At 49.2% G+C, this 20,201-nt stretch overlaps 3 protein-coding genes across 4 annotated transcripts in view; all 3 read right to left on the reverse strand.

Moving 5' to 3' along the window:
• The window catches only part of LOC142466788 (uncharacterized), a 62,542-nt gene extending 59,407 nt beyond the window's left edge, over positions 1–3,135 (reverse strand). Inside the window, exon 1 of the mRNA XM_075572206.1 lies at positions 3,018–3,135. The gene's annotated coding sequence lies outside the window, so the exon portion shown is untranslated. The remainder of the gene's footprint in view (positions 1–3,017) is intronic.
• The window catches only part of LOC142466795 (uncharacterized), a 394,879-nt gene that overhangs the window by 110,320 nt on the left and 264,358 nt on the right, over positions 1–20,201 (reverse strand). The gene's annotated exons all lie outside the window — the stretch shown is intronic.
• LOC142466797 (uncharacterized) overlaps positions 1–20,201 on the reverse strand; it is a 369,751-nt gene that overhangs the window by 12,295 nt on the left and 337,255 nt on the right. Inside the window, exon 1 of one of the 2 annotated variants that reach the window (XM_075572234.1) lies at positions 1,892–2,081. The exons of the other annotated variant lie outside the window; for it this stretch is intronic. The gene's annotated coding sequence lies outside the window, so the exon portion shown is untranslated. Of the gene's footprint in view, positions 1–1,891; positions 2,082–20,201 lie in introns of those variants that run through there. 2 annotated transcript variants of the gene reach the window in all.

The following is a 20,201-nucleotide window of genomic DNA, read 5'->3' on the forward strand; positions in this document are numbered from 1 at the left end:
AAGATGACACAAGTGACACAAAGGTGAGTTTTCTTCCGGTGGAACTAAACAGAAACTGAAAGTGGGGTTGATGTAACAAGGTGATGTAGCAGGAATGTGTTCCATTAGCAACCTGAGCTTATAACATGCCCTGGGCTGATTTGGAAACTGGACTATAGAAAAAGCCTTGAGCCACAGTGTAATGAGGTAACAATGGCGGTTTGGGCTTGAAACTCCCCCCCGCCCACTGCGTATCCCATCGCTCCACATAGACCACCAATCGCGGATTTTACCAGTGCAGGCGCCGCCAGGCAGTCAGACGTGCGTGCAGCAGTGACCACTGGGGCCGTAGCCTAAGGCCTCGGACATGGTCAAAAAGACCGTACTGAGGCGCGCTGAGGGGTAACATTATCCCAATCAGTGCGGCTTTAGACGGGGCTTCCGCAGGCGTGTGGAAATGGAGGAGACAGGCAAGTTTAAATTTTGCCGCTCATGCAAGCGCAGGGCCGGTCACGTGACTGCCAGAAGCCAATGGCAGTCCGTGACGTCGGCGCCGTGACGTGGCGTGCTAGCCCCGCCTCCCGAAAGCCTCCCACCCGGCACAAAAGCGCGCTCGCTGACGCTCATGCAGGGACAAGAAAAATCTCCTGCTTGAGCAGGAGCAGGAGCATGAGCGTCAGCGCTGCCCAGCGCCGCTCCCTGCACCATGTCCCAGGCCTAAGGCTACATACGGGCAGCAATGGTGCTGAATACGGCTGTTAGCAGAGAGGGGAGAGGTGCAAAGAGCTGCTGTGATCACATTCTCATTGCCATTTACTTGAGTGGCTGCTAAAGTGCAATTGAGGCTATTGCACTTTAGTGAATCTAGTGTTTGGTAAACAGAGGAGGCAAAGTGGATAAGGAAAAATAACCCCCTGCAGATCAGTACCAGCGAGGCAAATAAAGGGTGTGGGAGGAAGGGGATACAGAACACAAACAGCAATAGAAACACAGTAGGAGCAATTAGAGCGGCTTTAGTAGGGGCTCACCTGCGCTTCCACACGCTTGCGGAAGCGCAGGTCTTAGGGGAATTTAAAATTCCCCGCTTGCCGGTGAGACAGGCTGGTCCCGTGAGCGGTCCGCCCAATGAGGGCGAACCAGCTCCGTGACGTCACTGGCCCGCCCCCGGCCAGTGACGCGCCCGCCCCCGGCCAGTGACGCGCCCGCCCCCGGCCAGTGACGCGCCCGCCTCCTGACGGCCTGCTGAGAGCGCTTGCGGTAAGCAACCGCAAGGCCAGGGAAAGCACCCGCTTTCCCTGAGCCTCAGCATGCCAGCGGTAAGCGTGTCTCTTGAGGGGATATAGGGGAAATAATTTGACAAGCTGTTTGGGGGATAAATAAAATGAATATTTCTGTTTCTTCTGAAGTTTCAGGAGGTTTTGCAGGGATTTGGAAAGACAATAAGTGATGGTAATTGTCACAGAGTAATAGTCTGGAGAATATAGATTTGGCATTAGCTGTCCAGTAAACTAGGTAAAGTAGTGTAGGTGACAGCAACCAAAGTTATACCTTAATGTCAACTATTGTGATTTGAACTAAAATGGTTCCTGGGGTAAGTTCAGCCTCTACTATTAATCCAGATATATGCGGGTGGATATACCAGAGATATCGGTGTTGATCAAAAGATTGATCAGAAAAAGAATCCCCTTATATATAGCATTCACATGTCATACATATCATATCACATTTAGTGGACATAAATGGTCCTGCAGTAAAATACTGCAAGTCTGACAAGTTCCCAGAATCACCGAGGAAATCAAAAATAATAAAATTTTATTAATTCTACATAGATATTAAAAACACATATACATTATTAAAAATCCCTGTATTTTTGTGGCAGATATGTATCAGTCAGATTAAATAGGTATAATACCTTGTATAAACATATCCTGACTTTCCAAATTGCAGCTGATATTAGTATCTCAGACCATCGGGTTTACACGTGTGGTATGTTTTAATCACAGAGCAGTCACCTAGGGGTGAAAGTGTATCTCAATATAATCTATATAGTTATATCTAGGAGCATATTGGCAATAATAATGATCGATATACCATAGACACAGGTTTAAATCTCTGGCCCACGACTGCTATGGATTCAACTATTCTGTTTATCCTACTTAAGTCTACTCAATTATTATTAATAAGCTACTAGATAACACTTATAATCTAGCCCAGCGGTGCGCAAACTGGGGGCGTGACAGGTTTCAAAGGCCCCGCGTTGTTTAACTACCGGTGGAGGCCTCTGAAACTCACCTGCCCTCTTTGGCGACGCGTCGCCATGGCAACGCGGCGTCAAATAACAATTATTATTAATAAGCTACTAGATAACACTTATGATCTAGCCTATGTGCCTACACTATTTATAATAGGAGTTATCTTAATTTATATATCCCTAATAATTTGTAGTTTGCCTAGTTATCGTATGCCCAGATAAGTGTGTAATAATGCTGCTTTTGACTGAAGCTCATAACATTGAATCATCTTTTAACTTGCTCCTTTTCAGCTTTAACCCCTTCGTTTTTGGCAGAAAAATTATCTAAGAAAATATCAGCATGGCAGCTCCCAGTTCTTCAGACTAATTTATAGTCATTAAATATCCTTTATGGCCCCAATATAGTGCACACATACTGCTTCAATTTACTGTTACTTAAGTGTAACTTATGCCATTTGACTTCTCCACAGTTCAGTAAGTGTGCTGAGCTGTCCCTGTGTGACTCTATTTTGTTATTGGTTTTCCTGGTTGCTAGGCGACATGATGTCATCAGCGTCATATGAAGCTCAATAACGTCAGACATCAACCAGGAAGTACTGGGGCTGCAGTGGCTGTAAACACAGGTGCTGGGTATGAGGGGATTGTGTAACCCCTAGGGGTATATATACTTGTTAGTGTCACTATTGCAGTAAGGTGTATGGTCTGAGGAGAGGACGTGTCTGTCCTGAAACGCCACGTGTTTGCATATACCTGCTCTGATGCTTTGAATACAAAGTAAGTTACTTACAGAAAAGGCTCCTGTGTGCTTCCTGCACCACTTTATTTCTTCATCTTCTCTTTCCCGGAAGTGGAGACACTGACTACATCCAGGTCACAGCTCTGTGTCCTACTGCGCATGCTCACACTAAGGGGATCATGGGAGTTGTAGTTTTTAGACATCAAAACGGATCACGCGTCACATACTGTGCAGATTAGAAACAAGACAGTAACATTTCCCAGGCACTGTGCTAGGGAAAGATAGTTTCTGCTGCATGTAGATGTGTATACTCCTCCTGGTCCTTAATATATATCATTAAAGCTGCTTCAGTTCCTCCCTTTTGGCCAATGTTGATATGAAGGAGGTAACCTGGATATGACATAACCCCTGAAGGGTTGCCACCTTCGTCTGAAGGCCAACCCGTAGATTTTTTTTCTCTTAAATAGAGCACTTACCACTGGCGTCCTCCCGGCATCTCCCCCTGCAAGTCACTTCAATATGGCTGCGCGCGTCACAACGTCACGCGGCGTCAAGTTGCCATGACAACGTGGTGCCGCATGACTTTGTGACGTAAAGTAGCGTCATGTTATGCGTCTTGCGTCACGTGATTCTGTTCCGTCACGTGCCGTTCCTGTTGCCATGGCAACGCGGCATCATTTGACGCAGTGGTTGCAGGGAAAGATGCCGGAAGACGTTGCCACCACACGGAGGGTATAAACACAAAAGACCACCCGCTCACTCTTAGTCTTAGATATTAGTCTGGGTGCACTAGGGTAGTGGCAATAGCATAAAAGAGGTCTCTTTCCCCAAAGACAGGGAAAGTATAGAAACCCCAATTAAATGCACTCTCAGATCTAATTTGTTCGGAATTGGTATCAATCTTGAGACTCAGAAATGCACTTGAAATACTGTTGTGAACAGTGTAATAATAAAACCTCGAGGTAACCTCTATGATAGTGTATTAGTGTATTAGTGATATGGTTCAAATAATTTTTATTTCTAACAACATAAAAATAATGGGGCATATTGTTAAAAACGCATGGGGCATATAACAATGGAGGTATAGTCTACTGTCACTCAAAGTGGAACAATATTAGTGCTGTTATTAGCAGCAATCAATACAATATTGTTCACATTGCCCTGTAAATTAAATTGGGCAGTCAAGGTATTGTTCAGACTGCATTGTAATTTAACTACAATGCAAATGTGAATATTAGGTCTCTTAAGTGTCCCTGCATCTATAGAAAGAGGGGGCATTTTGGAGTCATATATAAATTCCAGATAGTCTTTATAGATTCAAGTGAGCAAGGGCTGAATGTAAAAACTGGCTGATGCAGTTGCAGAGCATGGGATAAACAGTGGACAGCCAGGATAGGGAGGGTAGGTATTCCCTGATAGAATGGAGGTTAGTAACTCTGCAGCAGCACAGTCCTGGTAGTATACTTGCCTCAGACTTTGCTTAGGTACCTAGAGGTCAGACAGGTGGGGTGGGAAGTATTTCTCAGCGCTCCCTGCACTAGTAGCTGTCCGTGCAGGAAAGGAGACGTGCGGGTAAGGGATTTCCCTGCTAACAGCTGAGTGCGAGCAGGGAGAAGCCCCGGGTAGGGGAGAAGCACTGGGTAAGGGATTTCCCCTACTTACAGCTGAATGCGAGCAAGGAGAAGCACCAGGTGAGGGATTTCCCCTCCTAACAGCTGAGTGCTGCACTCGTAGCTAGTGATCAGAGGCTCGGGGTTCCGCTAATATCAGCTGAGTGCTTGTGTGGCGGATTGCCAGACTGTCCGCAAAGGCAGTACACAGCATGTCATGAGTAGTGACGTCAGCGGACTGCCCTCACCACCCGGAGGTTTACAGGGTAAACCCGTAGCCCGGAGACATCTGGTCAAAACCCGAAGTCTCCGGGTGAAACCCGGAGTGGTGGCAACCCCGCCTGAGGCTGTAATACAACTAAGGGCTGTTAGGCCTGGGACATAGTACAGGCATACCTCGGTTTAAGGACACTCACTTTAAGTACACTCGCGAGTAAGTACATCTCGCTCAATAGGCAAACGGCAGCTCACGCATGCGCCTGTCAGCACGTCCTGAATAGCAATACCGGCTTCCTACCTGTACCGAAGCTGTGCGCAAGCGGGGAGACTATAGAGCCTGTTACACATGCGTTATTTACATCAGTGATGCACGTATATGACGATTGCAGCACAGTACATGCATCGATAAGTGGGAGAAAGGTAGTGCTTCACTTTAAGTACATTTTCGCTTTACATACATGCTCCGGTCCCATTGCGTATGTTAATGTGGGGTATGCCTGTACATACTTTGGTGCTGCTGCTCGCTCTTGCTTGCTGCTGCTCGCTCTACCAGGAGCTTTTTGCTGTCCTGGCAGAGGAGACAGCAAGCGCGCTTGGGAGGCGTGTATCACTGTGTGTGTGTGTGTGTGTGTGTGTTACTTCGTAGCTGTCAATGTGTGTGTGATTGGGTAACTGTGTGTGTCACTTTGAAGTGGTCTGTGTGTTTGTGTGCCACTGGGGAACGTGTGTGTGTGTGTGTGTGTGTGTGTGTGTGTGTGTGTGTGTGTGTGTGTGTGTGTGTGTGTGTGTGTGTGTGTTGTGTACCTCTCTGTGCTGCCTCTACTCTGTCTGGTGGCTCTGCTATGAACACCGACACAGTAGTTGAAATGCCAGCTGCAGCCCCATTGGATGGGAGTGGTCACGTGACCGCTCCTCCGCTCCCCCAAGCGACAAAATTTCAAACTTACCTGTCTCTTCTGATTTTCTCAGCCTCCGCACGCATCAGCACGCATGCGGAGGGAGAAACTATAGCCGCACTGATTACAGATGCAGGGGCTTTGTGCATCTGTTAAGCGCGGCTCAGCCCGCCTCAGCGACACTGATTTTACTATGTCCTAGGCCTTATATAGTGGCCGCGCGTGCTCCGCCGTGCGTGGGCGCGGCACTTATACTTGGCCGTAGTTAGTCAGCCCTTCTATAATAGGGCCGTGCGCACGGCAGGGGGGGAGGGGCCTTGGCCTAAACAGTGCCTTGCGTTGATTGGCTGAGGAGGTCGTGTGACCCCTCGTGCACGTCAAAGTAAATTTAATCTGTCTCAGCAAGCGCCCATGAGCGAGAGCCTCCTGCTCCCTCACACAGGGCCCCCTTCCTACTCCCTCACACAGGGCCCCCCTTCCTACTCCCTCACACCGAGCCCTCCCCTCCTCCCTCACACAGGGCCCCCTTCCTGCTCCCTCACACAGAGCCCTCCCCTCCTGCTCCCTCACACAGAGCCCCCCCTCCTGCTCCCTCACACAGAGCCCCCCCTCCTGCTCCCTCACACAGAGCCCCCCCCCTCCTGCTCCCTCACACAGAGCCCCCCCTCCTGCTCCCTCACACAGAGCCCTCCCTCCTGCTCCCTCACACAGAGCCCCCCCTCCTGCTCCCTCACACAGAGCCCCCCCTCCTGCTCCCTCACACAGAGCCCCCCCAATTGCTCCCTCACACAGAGCCCCCCTCCTGCTCCCTCACACAGAACCCCCCTCCTGCTCCCTCACACAGAGCCCCCCTCCTGCTCCCTCACACAGAGCCCCCCTCCTGCTCCCTCACACAGAGCCCCCCCTCCTGCTCCCTCACACAGAGCCCCCCTCCTCCTCCCTCACACAGAGCCCCCTTCCTGCTCCCTCACACAGAGCCCTCCCCTCCTGCTCCCTCACACAGAGCCCCCCTCCTGCTCCCTCACACAGAGCCCCCCCTCCTGCTCCCTCACGCAGCCCCCCCTGCTCCCTCACACAGAGCCCCCCTCCTGCTCCCTCACACAGAGCCCCCCCTCCTGGTCCCTCACACAGAGCCCCACCCCTCCTGCTCCCTCACACAGAGCCCCCCCTCCTGGTCCCTCACACAGAGCCCCCCCTCCTGCTCCCTCACACAGGGCCCCCCTCCTGCTCCCTCACATAGAGCCTCCCTCCTGCTCCCTCACACAGAGCCCCCCTCCTGCTCCCTCACACAGAGCCCCCCCTCCTGCTCCCTCACACAGAGCCCCCCCTCCTGCTCCCTCACACAGAGCCCCCCTCCTGCTCCCTCACACGGAGCCCCCCCTCCTGCTCCCTCACACAGAGCCCCCCTCCTGCTTTCTCACACAGAGCCCCCCTCCTGCTCCCTCACACAGAGCCCCCGTCCTGCTCCCTCACACAGACCCCCCACCTCCTGGTCCCTCACACAGAGCCTGCTCCCTCACACAGAGCCCCCCTCCTGCTTCCTCACACAGAGCCCCCCTCCTGCTCCCTCACACAGAGCCCCCCCTCCTGGTCCCTCACACAGAGCCCCCCCTCCTGCTCCTTCACACAGGGCCCCCCTCCTGCTCCCTCACATAGAGCCCCCCTCCTGCTCCCTCACACAGAGCCCCCCTCCTGCTCCCTCACACAGAGTCCCCCTCCTGCTCCCTCACACAGAGCCCCCCCTCCTGCTCCCTCACACAGAGCCCCCCTCCTGCTCCCTCACACAGAGCCCCCCTCCTGCTCCCTCACACGGAGCCCCCCTCCTGCTCCCTCACACAGAGCCCCCCTCCTGCTCCCTCACACAGAGCCCCCCTCCTGCTCCCTCAAACAGACCCCCCACCTCCTGCTCCCTCACACAGAGCCTGCTCCCTCACACAGAGCCCCCCTCCTGCTCCCTCACACAGAGCCCCCCTCCTGCTCCCTCACACAGAGCCCCCCTCCTGCTCCCTCAAACAGACCCCCCCCCTCCTGGTCCCTCACACAGAGCCCCCCCTCCTGCTCCTTCACACAGGGCCCCCCTCCTGCTCCCTCACATAGAGCCCCCCTCCTGCTCCCTCACACGGAGCCCCCCCCTCCTGCTCCCTCACACGGATCCCCCCTCCTGCTCCCTCACATGGATCCCCCCTCCTGCTCCCTCACACGGATCCCCCCTCCTGCTCCCTCACACGGAGCCCCCTCCTGCTCCCTCACACGGAGCCCCCCTCCTGCTCCCTCACGGAGTCCCCCCCATGCTCCCTCATATGGAGCCCCCCTCCTGCTGTAATAGATGTAATATGAGGCCGAAATACAGTTTTGCCACAGTGGCCTTCTACCCACCCAGTCACTCACTCACTCAGTCACTCACTCACCCAGTCACTCACTCACCCAGTCACTCACCCAGTCACTCACTCACCCAGTCACTCACTCACCCAGTCACTCACTCACCCAGTCACTCACTCACTCACCCAGTCACTCACTCACCCAGTCACTCACTCACCCACCCAGTCACTCACCCACCCAGTCACTCACCCACCCACCCAGTCACTCACCCACCCAGTCACCCACCCACCCAGTCACCCACCCAGTCACTCACCCACCCAGTCACTCACCCACCCAGTCACTCACCCACCAGTCACCCACCCAGTCACTCACCCACCCACTCACCCACCCAGTCACTCACCCACCCAGTCACTCACCCACCCAGTCACTCACCCACCCAGTCACTCACCCACCCAGTCACTCACTCACCCAGTCACTCACTCACCCAGTCACTCACTCACCCAGTCACCCAGTCACTCACTCACCCAGTCACTCACTCACCCAGTCACTCACTCACCCAGTCACTCACTCACCCAGTCACTCACTCACCCAGTCACTCACTCACCCAGTCACTCACTCACCCAGTCACTCACTCACCAAGTCACTCACTCACTCACCCGGTCACTCACTCACCCAGTCACTCACTCACTCACCAAGTCACTCACTCACCCAGTCACCCAGTCACTCACTCACCCAGTCACTCACTCACCAAGTCACCCAGTCACTCACTCACCCAGCCACCCAGTCACTCACTCACCCAGTCACTCACTCAGTCACCCAGTCACTCAGTCACTCAGTCACTCACCCACCCAGTCACTCACCCACCCAGTCACTCACCCACCCAGTCACTCACTCACCCAGTCACTCACTCACCCAGTCACTCACTCACCCAGTCACTCACTCACTCACCCAGTCACTCACTCACCCAGTCACTCACTCACCCAGTCACTCACTCACCAAGTCACTCACTCACTCACAAAGTCACTCACTCACCCAGTCACTCACTCACTCACCCAGTCACTCACTCACTCACCCAGTCACTCACTCACCCAGTCACTCACTCACCAAGTCACTCACTCACCCAGTCACTCAGTCACTCACTCACCCACCCAGTCACTCACCCACCCAGTCACTCACCCACCCAGTCACTCACCCACCCAGTCACTCACCCACCCACCCAGTCACTCACCCACCCAGTCACTCACTCACCCAGTCACTCACTCACCCAGTCACTCACCCACCCAGTCACTCACCCAGTCACTCACTCACTCACCCACCCAGTCACTCACCCAGTCACTCACTCACTCACCCACCCAGTCACTCACCCACCCAGTCACTCACCCACCCAGTCACTCACCCACCCAGTCACTCACTCACTCACCCAGTCACTCACTCACCCACCAGTCACTCACCCACCCAGTCACTCACTCACCCACCCAGTCACTCACCCACCCAGTCACTCACTCACCCACCCAGTCACTCACTCACCCACCCAGTCACTCACTCACTCACCCAGTCACTCACCCAGTCACTCACTCACTCACCCACCCAGTCACTCACCCACCCAGTCACTCACTCACCCAGTCACTCACTCACCCAGTCACTCACTCACCCAGTCACTCACTCACCCAGTCACCCAGTCACTCACTCACCCAGTCACCCAGTCACTCACTCACCCAGTCACTCACTCAGTTACTCACCCACCCAGTCACTCACCCACCCAGTCACTCACCCACCCAGTCACTCACTCACCCAGTCACTCACTCACCCAGTCACTCACTCACCCAGTCACTCACCCAGTCACTCACTCACCCAGTCACTCACTCACCCAGTCACTCACTCACCCAGTCACTCACTCACCCAGTCACTCACTCACCCAGTCACTCACTCACCAAGTCACTCACCCACCCAGTCACTCACTCACCCAGTCACTCACCCACCCAGTCACTCACCCAGTCACTCACTCACTCACCCACCCAGTCACTCACCCAGTCACTCACTCACCCACCCAGTCACTCACCCACCCAGTCACTCACCCACCCAGTCACTCACTCACTCACCCAGTCACTCACTCACCCACCAGTCACTCACCCACCCAGTCACTCACTCACCCACCCAGTCACTCACCCAGTCACTCACTCACCCACCCAGTCACTCACTCACCCACCCAGTCACTCACTCACTCACCCAGTCACTCACCCACCCAGTCACTCACTCACTCACCCACCCAGTCACTCACCCACCCAGTCACTCACTCACCCAGTCACTCACTCACCCAGTCACTCACTCACCAAGTCACTCACTCACCCAGTCACCCAGTCACTCACTCACCCAGTCACCCAGTCACTCACTCACCCAGTCACTCACTCAGTTACTCACCCACCCAGTCACTCACCCACCCAGTCACTCACCCACCCAGTCACTCACTCACCCAGTCACTCACTCACCCAGTCACTCACTCACCCAGTCACTCACTCACCCAGTCACTCACTCACCCAGTCACTCACTCACCCAGTCACTCACTCACCCAGTCACTCACTCACCCAGTCACTCACTCACCCAGTCACTCACTCACCCAGTCACTCACTCACCCAGTCACTCACTCACCAAGTCACTCACTCACTCAGTCACTCACCCAGTCACTCACTCACCCAGTCACTCACTCACCCAGTCACTCACCCACCCAGTCACTCACCCACCCAGTCACTCACTCACCCACCCAGTCACTCACTCACCCACCCAGTCACTCACTCACCCACCCAGTCACTCACCCACCCAGTCACTCACTCACCCAGTCACTCACTCACCCAGTCACTCACCCACCCAATCACTCACCCACCCAGTCACTAACCCACCCAGTCACTCACTCACCCACCCAGTCACTCACCCAGTCACTCACCCACCCAGTCACTCACTCACTCACCCAGTCACTCACTCACCCACCAGTCACTCACCCACCCAGTCACTCACTCACCCACCCAGTCACTCACTCACCCACCCAGTCACTCACTCACCCAGTCACTCACTCACCCACCCAGTCACTCACTCACCCACCCACTCACTCACCCACCCAGTCACTCACTCACTCACCCAGTCACTCACCCACCCAGTCACTCACTCACTCACTCACCCACCCAGTCACTCACCCACTCACCGAGTCACCCAGTCACTCACCCAGTCACTCACCCACCCAGTCACTCACCCACCCAGTCACTCACTCACCCACCCACTCACTCACCCACCCAGTCACTCACTCACTCACTCACCCACCCAGTCACTCACCCACTCACCGAGTCACCCAGTCACTCACTCACCCACCCACCAACCCAGTCACTCACTCACTCACCCACCCAGTCACTCACTCACCCACCCACCCAGTGTGATGGGGAGGAAAGGGTTAATACCTGATTTGCTATGCATTACTGTTGTTGCCCTGTCCCCGCCATTTTTATTCCTCATTTGCAGGCCATTCCCTGTCTGCGAGGGTAAAAGACAAGATGCATTGATTGCCATACCCTCTAACCGACACATGATGGCAGATCTTAAATGTAAGGCAGGAGGTATTTTTTTTTGTAAGTCCAAGCAGGAATTACTTCGACATCCAGCTGTGATATGGGTGAATGAGCTGGGGCTATTTTTACAGTATGACCAAGCCTCAAAGGGAGGTAATGTAGAAAATTCAGCACTCATTCTGCAGATGTGTAGTATGTTGGAAATGTAAATCCCCTTGCAGCATGTGTGCGGAGCGACTCCCCAATAGGCTCCTAATGCAGGATGACCCCCAAAAATGGGGGGCACCTTGGATGAAAAGAAAAAAATTCACACAATGCGCACCAGGGATTAGTAATGGTAAAATATTTATTAATAAAAAGTAACTGAGGGGATCCAACCCCACCTCAGTACATATGCGTTGCAGAACTAAGTTCGGTTACAGAGAACCCAAACCCTATGGTTGATTACTACTACCTAGTAAAACTAAGTTCATCAACCGCATAACACACAATGAACAATAAAAATAATAAAAGGACAGTGTTCAAGATAACTGAATCTAAATAGACTATAGTATAGTTAAACAGCTGTCTATATACTAGATAATAAATACAAATATACTGTGACAAGCGCTAAACCTAATAATACAGTGCAGTGCACAAAAGACTAAGCAGCTTGGTAACCTACTGAGACATCTCATATGTCTCAAACCATAATAAATATATACAAAAATAGATACAAAACCTGGCGCATAAGTGAGTGTGATTAAAGTCCAAAATGAATGGATGAAGTGAATGATAGTCCCAATTCTACAACCTTGAGTGGCCGGTGAGAAATGAACTCAGTTCACAGTTCATAGGGGCAAAAACCAGTTCTTCTCATGGGATGGGATTAATCCTGCATATGTAAGATATTAAGCAGAAAGAACAAACATTGCGCAGTATATTTAAACAGACAATAATTATATTCTGAATGCTGGGTTCACTGAAATGCCTACTTACTAGAAGTAGCTAGATCGCATGCAGGGGAGAGAAACTGTGCTTTAAGCCTTCCTGGCCCCGGGAGCCTCTGGTATGGCACGAACCCCTCGTGGTGTCCTTAGCCTCCGTGGGTCTTGAAAAGCTGTCTCTTCAGGTCTTGTCTTTAGGAATCCTGCACCTTTTTCTCCGGTAAGAAACAAAGAGGGACAGGGGATTGCGCAGCACAAAAAAACTTTTAATGACGCCTTCCTAAAACACAAATAAAATATTCACAAGAGAAGGTGAGTGTAAAAACAATAAAGAAGTGCCCGGCCCAGCACACACAGCAGCCGCCTCAGTCACTGAGAGTCCTTCCCGGTACCGCGTGTACCTCGCGTGTATCCGGTGCAGTTGGATGACGTCACCGTCTTCAGTTTTGACTGGCAGCTGGAATGTCTGAGACAATGCTTCTTAGGCTCCTCCCTACGCGTTTCGTGACGGGGAATGTCACTTCGTCAGGAGATTGTGGAGCCTCATCAATCCCGTGTCAATTTTATAGCCGCAGGTTAACCCCTTATATGGAGGGACCACCTGAGACTAATTGAATGCCAAATGTTCCTAATGTCCTGGTAATTGTAACCAGCGGGGTTTATAAGGAAGCATCTTGAAATGAAAGCACTTTGAAATAAAAGCACCTTAAAATGACCCATGCATCATTGGAAATGTACATAAATCACATAAAAAACATATAGATTAAACTGGATAAGAGCAATGGATTATGAGTATAATGTGAATTGTCATAGGTGACAAATTACAAAAATGAAGCTAGGTCAAAATCAATATTTAACCCTTTAGGTTGGAGTGTTTGTAGAGTATAGATCCAGAAGGTTTCTTGTTGGGAAACTCTCTGCAATCTATCTCCTCCTCTTACACCCACCTTTGGGCAGTCTATGCCGATACATGTGAGCCCCTCAGGGGACATGTTGTGGTGTGTTTTGAAATGGTTGGACACACTATGTGTCTCCAAACCTTTCTTGATGTTGTACACATGTTCGGCAAATCTCCTTTTTAGTGGTCTCCCTGTTCTTCCCACATATTGTAACTTACAGGGACATTCTAAGAGATAAACACAGAAATTGGATTTACAGTTAATGAATGTGCGAATTTCAAAAATTTTACCGGTGATATTAGATCTGAATTCCTTGCACTTTGTTCCATAACTGCACCCAATGCATTTCTTACAGGGAAAATATCCCTTAAGGTCCTTAAGCCACATAGTGTCTCCAGGTCCCTGTTTTTTCTTGGGGCAACTGGGGGCCAATAAAGATTTTAAGTTCTGGGCCTTTCTATAAACAATTTGTGGTCTAGAGATATTGTTAGGGTGTTAACCAAACATTGGGGTATCTTACAAAGAGATCCCATCCTACAATCCATACTACCTGACAAACCACAAATTGTTTATAGAAAGGCCCAGAACTTAAAATCTTTATTGGCCCCCAGTTGCCCCAAGAAAAAACAGGGACCTGGAGACACTATGTGGCTTAAGGACCTTAAGGGATATTTTCCCTGTAAGAAATGAATTGGGTGCAGTTATGGAACAAAGTGCAAGGAATTCAGATCTAATATCACCGGTAAAATTTTTGAAATTCGCATATTCATTAACTGTAAATCCAATTTCTGTGTTTATCTCTTAGAATGTCCCTGTAAGTTACAATATGTGGGAAGAACAGGGAGACCACTAAAAAGGAGATTTGCCGAACATGTGTACAACATCAAGAAAGGTTTGGAGACACATAGTGTGTCCAACCATTTCAAAACACACCACAACATGTCCCCTGAGGGGCTCACATGTATCGGCATAGACTGCCCAAAGGTGGGTGTAAGAGGAGGAGATAGATTGCAGAGAGTTTCCCAACAAGAAACCTTCTGGATCTATACTCTACAAACACTCCAACCTAAAGGGTTAAATATTGATTTTGACCTAGCTTCATTTTTGTAATTTGTCACCTATGACAATTCACATTATACTCATAATCCATTGCTCTTATCCAGTTTAATCTATATGTTTTTTATGTGATTTATGTACATTTCCAATGATGCATGGGTCATTTTAAGGTGCTTTTATTTCAAAGTGCTTTCATTTCAAGATGCTTCCTTATAAACCCCGCTGGTTACAATTACCAGGACATTAGGAACATTTTGCATTCAATTAGTCTCAGGTGGTCCCTCCATATAAGGGGTTAACCTGCGGCTATAAAATTGACACGGGATTGATGAGGCTCCACAATCCCCTGACGAAGTGACATTCCCCGTCACGAAACGCGTAGGGAGGAGCCTAAGAAGCATTGTCTCAGACATTCCAGCTGCCAGTCAAAACTGAAGATGGTGACGTCATCCAACTGCACCGGATACACGCGAGGTACACGCGGTACCGGGAAGGACTCTCAGTGACTGAGGCGGCTGCTGTGTGTGCTGGGCCGGGCACTTCTTTATTGTTTTTACACTCACCTTCTCTTGTGAGTATTTTATTTGTGTTTTAGGAAGGCGTCATTAAAAGTTATTTTGTGCTGCGCAATCCCCTGTCCCTCTTTGTTTCTTACCGGAGAAAAAGGTGCAGGATTCCTAAAGACAAGACCTGAAGAGACAGCTTTTCAAGACCCACGGAGGCTAAGGACACCACGAGGGGTTCGTGCCATACCAGAGGCTCCCGGGGCCAGGAAGGCTTAAAGCACAGTTTCTCTCCCCTGCATGCGATCTAGCTACTTCTAGTAAGTAGGCATTTCAGTGAACCCAGCATTCAGAATATAATTATTGTCTGTTTTAATATACTGCGCAATGTTTGTTCTTTCTGCTTAATATCTTACATATGCAGGATTAATCCCATCCCATGAGAAGAACTGGTTTTTGCCCCTATGAACTGTGAACTGAGTTCATTTCTCATCAGCTGTCTATATACTGTCAGTATATAGTACCATAGGGTTTGGGTTCTCTGTAACCGAACTTAGTTCTGCAACGCATATGTACTGAGGTGGGGTTGGATCCCCTCGGTTACTTTTTATTAATAAATATTTTACCATTACTAATCCCTGGTGCTCATTGTGTGCATTTTTTTCTTTTTAAGTCTCAAAGGGCTGTAATTATTTTTATGACGGAGCCTCAAAAGGCTCTCACAGATTTAGAGTCCCCCTGTCTAAAAGAGTGTCAATTATGAAAAGACCCTGAGACCCATAATGTATACAATACTGGCATACTGATGCACAGCAGATGTCAGGCTAGTGACACCTCTGAGTCAGAAACCAGACACAGTGGCCCCAAGTTATGGGTGTAGCCCAGGTATGCTAAGTGGCATGGGCGTCAACCTGACCCATGCGCCCTGCCCACCGGACAGCCCTTTTGACTGGTCTTATGAACTGTGGGTAACTTGGCTATTCGTGGTGTTTTTTGTTCCCACGAGGGGATTGGATCCACATGTTAAAGATAGCTTTGGGCAGTCTATGACTGTGGCTCCCCCAGGTATCCCCAGTGTGATTCCTGAATTTTAATCCATGATGTAAAGATGCAAGACTTTGTTCCAGTACAGCAGCAACCAGTCCAGGAGTGAAGGGGTTAATAACCACATAACCACAGGACTTTTAAAACCAAGGCTGCATTTCTTGCGCTTGCAAGCAGAGCACAATTTCTTTTGTTTCAAAGGACAATTTCTTTCATTCCCTTATTCCAGTAAGTGTTGTTTTCAAGTGTATTCTGCAGATGTCGTGTGTTTGTCTATTAAGGAAATAAATCACAATTTATTTTGCAACTTGTTCTGTTCAATCAAGTACCCAGAAATATAAATATGTTGATAAAAGTTGGTGTCATCGTGACACCCAGTCACTCACTCACCCAGTCACTCACTCACTCACCCAGTCACTCACTCACCCAGTCACTCACTCACTCACCCAGTCACTCACTCACTCACCCAGTCACTCACTCACTCAACCAGTCACTCACTCACTCAACCAGTCACTCACTCACCCACTCACGCAGTCACTCACTCACGCAGTCACTTACTCATGCAGTCACTCACTCACCCAGTCACTCACTCACCCAGTCACTCACCCACCCAGTCACTCACCCACCCAGTCACTCACTCACCCACCCAGACAGGCAGTCATCTGTCTTTTGTTGAAAATATAAAAATAAGCAGGTTGCATTGTAATGTTTTTTTCTGTATCACAATAAGAAAACAGTTAAGTAAAAGTTGCGCGCTAAAAAATATTTTTCCGCGGTAGGTGCGCTATGGGTTTGGGGGGGGGGGCTGCTCCTTTTATTTGTCCTGGGCCCCATGATTTCTGTTGGCGGCCCTGCCTACAGGATATAGGGTATGGGTGGGTGGTGTAGAGGTGTAAGTATGTCAACTTCAAGAACACTCCCTCCCTCACTAGTGTGTAGCATAACTGTATTCATAGAGACTGTATTTATATCTCTGTAACTAAACCCATGTCAGTTTGCATTGATGCCTGACAGTGTAACTTGTAGAAATTACACTATGTAAACTGAAGTCTGTTTTTAGGGCATCTCCTATTCAAGACTGATCCTATTTTAGGAATCACCTCTTTTGTTTATATTCCAGGAATTGACCACATCACAGTGCTATATCCATGAAATGATACATCCACCCGTTCAGTGTCTAAAGGGTTAACCATTCATGGATGCTATTTCATAAATATCCAGCCCAGTGTTCACCATGTAGGCAGAGATAGCTAGAATTGTGAGTATGTATTAACTCCAAACCTATTTGTCAGAATAGGGCATAGTTATCAAAGTAGCAATTGATGACTCTAAATAACAGAGCATTATATTGGTGGTGCAGGTATCTATATCTTGATACCCTGCTCCACCAAAATATATACGGCCATAATCCTCGCCACCTTCTGAGTATTCATGAGCATATGTGTTAATCAAACAGTCACTGCTGAGTTTGCTGCTCGTGGCGGTTTTGTCCGTCACTGCTGAGTTTGCTGCTCGTGGCGTGGTTCCATGGGGTCTAGCCGCCGTAAGTATATATATCATTGTCTCAGCTGTGGTAGCAGTTTGTAGCGGTCAACTCTTAACAATTAGTATTGCACTGTCTACCGCTATGGCTGCTACTGTAATAAATATAAAGATTTAAAATCAGAAAGCTAGAACGAAATAGCGCCTATCCACACAATATTTCTAAGTGACGTCATTGGTGATGGACTTCGCAACATGCTGACGTACGTTTCGTGAGTGCTTTGTCAAGGCTAGGGGCCGCCCCCTCAAGGTAATGAAGGGGTTAACCCCTCCCGCTACCCACCCGCAAGGCCTAAACACACATCATTGGGGCTACTACTCCCTTCACCCACCTCCGCTACCCACATTAAAACAAAATACAACAGCCCCACTACCCACCTCCTAGGCCCCCAATAAACATTACAATATCTAATACACAACAAATATACCACCAACCCCCTGTGCCCCTCGCATAAAACCATTATTTATTATTTGACACAAACGATTAATACTCCAGGCCGGCGGGGGTCCCCGGTGGTCCCGACAGGTGACCTCAGGCCCCAAAGTGCACCCCGGGGGGTACCCACGGGTGTCTGGGGTCCTCCGGGTGGTCCCCGCTAGGCTCTGGGACCCCAGGTGGTCCCCATGGGCCACAATAGTGTCCACAGGTGGTCCCCGTGGGTGTCTTGGGGTCCCTGGGTCATCCCCACCGGTGTCTGGGAGCCCTTGGGTGGTTCCCACGGGGCTCTGGGGGCCCTCGGGTTGTTTCAATGGGTGTCTGAGGCCCTTGGGTGGTCCCTGTAGGTCCCCGCAGGTTTGCGGTACCATTCTTGTATATAAAAAAAATAAAACATGGCCTACATTTAAATCAATACATCGCCCCTCCCCCCCCTCCCCAAACACATACAGTACAGTAATGGGCAAAATAACTATTATCCAGATATGGATAATAGATTATTTGTCCATTATTAAACACAACATAAGCCAGCATAAATAAAGTAAATAAACCTGTCCTATTTACCCCTGCCAATATGAAGGGTGTCCTCGTAAGTTTACTGCAGGGCCATGTCCTCCGTTCCCAGAAAACATAAATACATAGAAAAATACATTCTAATGTCCCCTAGCCCCTTAATCACCTTAGCGGTTAATAACCGCTACAGTAATTAAGGGGTTAACCCACCGTAACCCACCCGAGGGGCCTAACCACCCACCCCGAACCCACTATACCCACCCTCTACCCTTTGAGTGGCATAGTGGTACATCATACCCATATAATATAGGCCTGATAAGACACTATAGCACTCAATGGGCACCTAATTAAAATACATTAATGCACAAAACAAACAATAATAAAACATACAGAAACACCAAAACACCCCAATTCACTAAATAAAAACACTAGCCAACAAATGCAATTAATACAAGCACTAACCAGCACAACATGGAATTAATTGAATCATTAACCAATCAAAGCAATTAATTAATAAAACAACTCGGCAACGCAACCATTAAAAGCAGCATCCAACATAAGACATAATTAATTTAGAAGCGTTGGCCCTCCGACTTCCGGGGAATCAGGAAGCTCACGTACCGCGAAGGCCTCAAACTGCATCCGATGCCATCCGCCATGAAGATCCGGATCTGGACCCAATTCTCCTTTCTTCTATCTTTAATCACTTCTTCTATCTTCTTCTGTAATTATTTCTTAATCTTCTATCTTCATCTGTCAATCCCAAAAAACCCATGGTAGATCCCAACCGATGTTGTCTCGTCGTCTTCTTGGGCTCAAATGTGGCATCACAGCCTTAAATATGGCCAAATGTGACGTCACAAGCCATATTTAGAAGAAGATAGAAGAAGCGGGTACCTGATCCGGATCTTCATGGCGGATGGCATCGGATGCAGTTTCAGGCCTTCGCGGTACGTGAGCTTCCTGATTCCCCGGGAGTCGGAGGGCCATCGCTTCTAAAGGTAAGTAAAATATTGAATGTATGTAAATGTATTTTTTTACAGGGTTTTCGATTGGATGTGTATTTTTTTCTTTCTGTCTTTGAACATTGACTGATGTATTAATCTGTACCGCTTTAGGGTATTGGCCTAATTTGTTTTTAATTGCTTGCTTTGTATTGAGGGTGATTTTTTTTTCTATCTGTGTTTATTATGTGGATGTAATTGTTTGTCATTTTGCGGCTTTATTTAAAACATTTTTTTTCGATTGATTTTTGTTTTAATTAATGATCTCTTGGGTTGGGTGCTGCTTTTAATGGTTGTGTTGCTGAGTTGTTTTATTAATTAATTGCTTTGATTGATTTAATTAATTAATTGTTGGGCTGATCAGTGCTTTTATTAATTGCATTTGTTGGCTGGTGTTTTTATTTAGTGAATTGGGGTGTTTTGGTGTTTCTTTATGTTGTATTATTGTTTGTTTTGTGCATTAATGTATTTTAATTAGGTGCCCATTGAGTGTTATAGTGGCTTATCAGGCTCATATTATTATATGGGTATGATGTACCACTATGCCACTCAATGGGTAGAGGGTGGGTATAGTGAGTCCACGGTGGGGGGTTAGGCTTACCGGGTGGGTAGCGGGACAGGGTGGGTTAACCACTTAATTACTATAGTGGTTATTAGCCACTAAGGTGAATAAGGGGCTAGGGGACATTAGAATGTATTTTTCTGGCAATGGAGGAC

The sequence above is a fragment of the Ascaphus truei genome, chromosome 15 (assembly GCF_040206685.1).
Source record: "Ascaphus truei isolate aAscTru1 chromosome 15, aAscTru1.hap1, whole genome shotgun sequence".
In the NCBI taxonomy this organism is placed as follows: domain Eukaryota; kingdom Metazoa; phylum Chordata; class Amphibia; order Anura; family Ascaphidae; genus Ascaphus; species Ascaphus truei.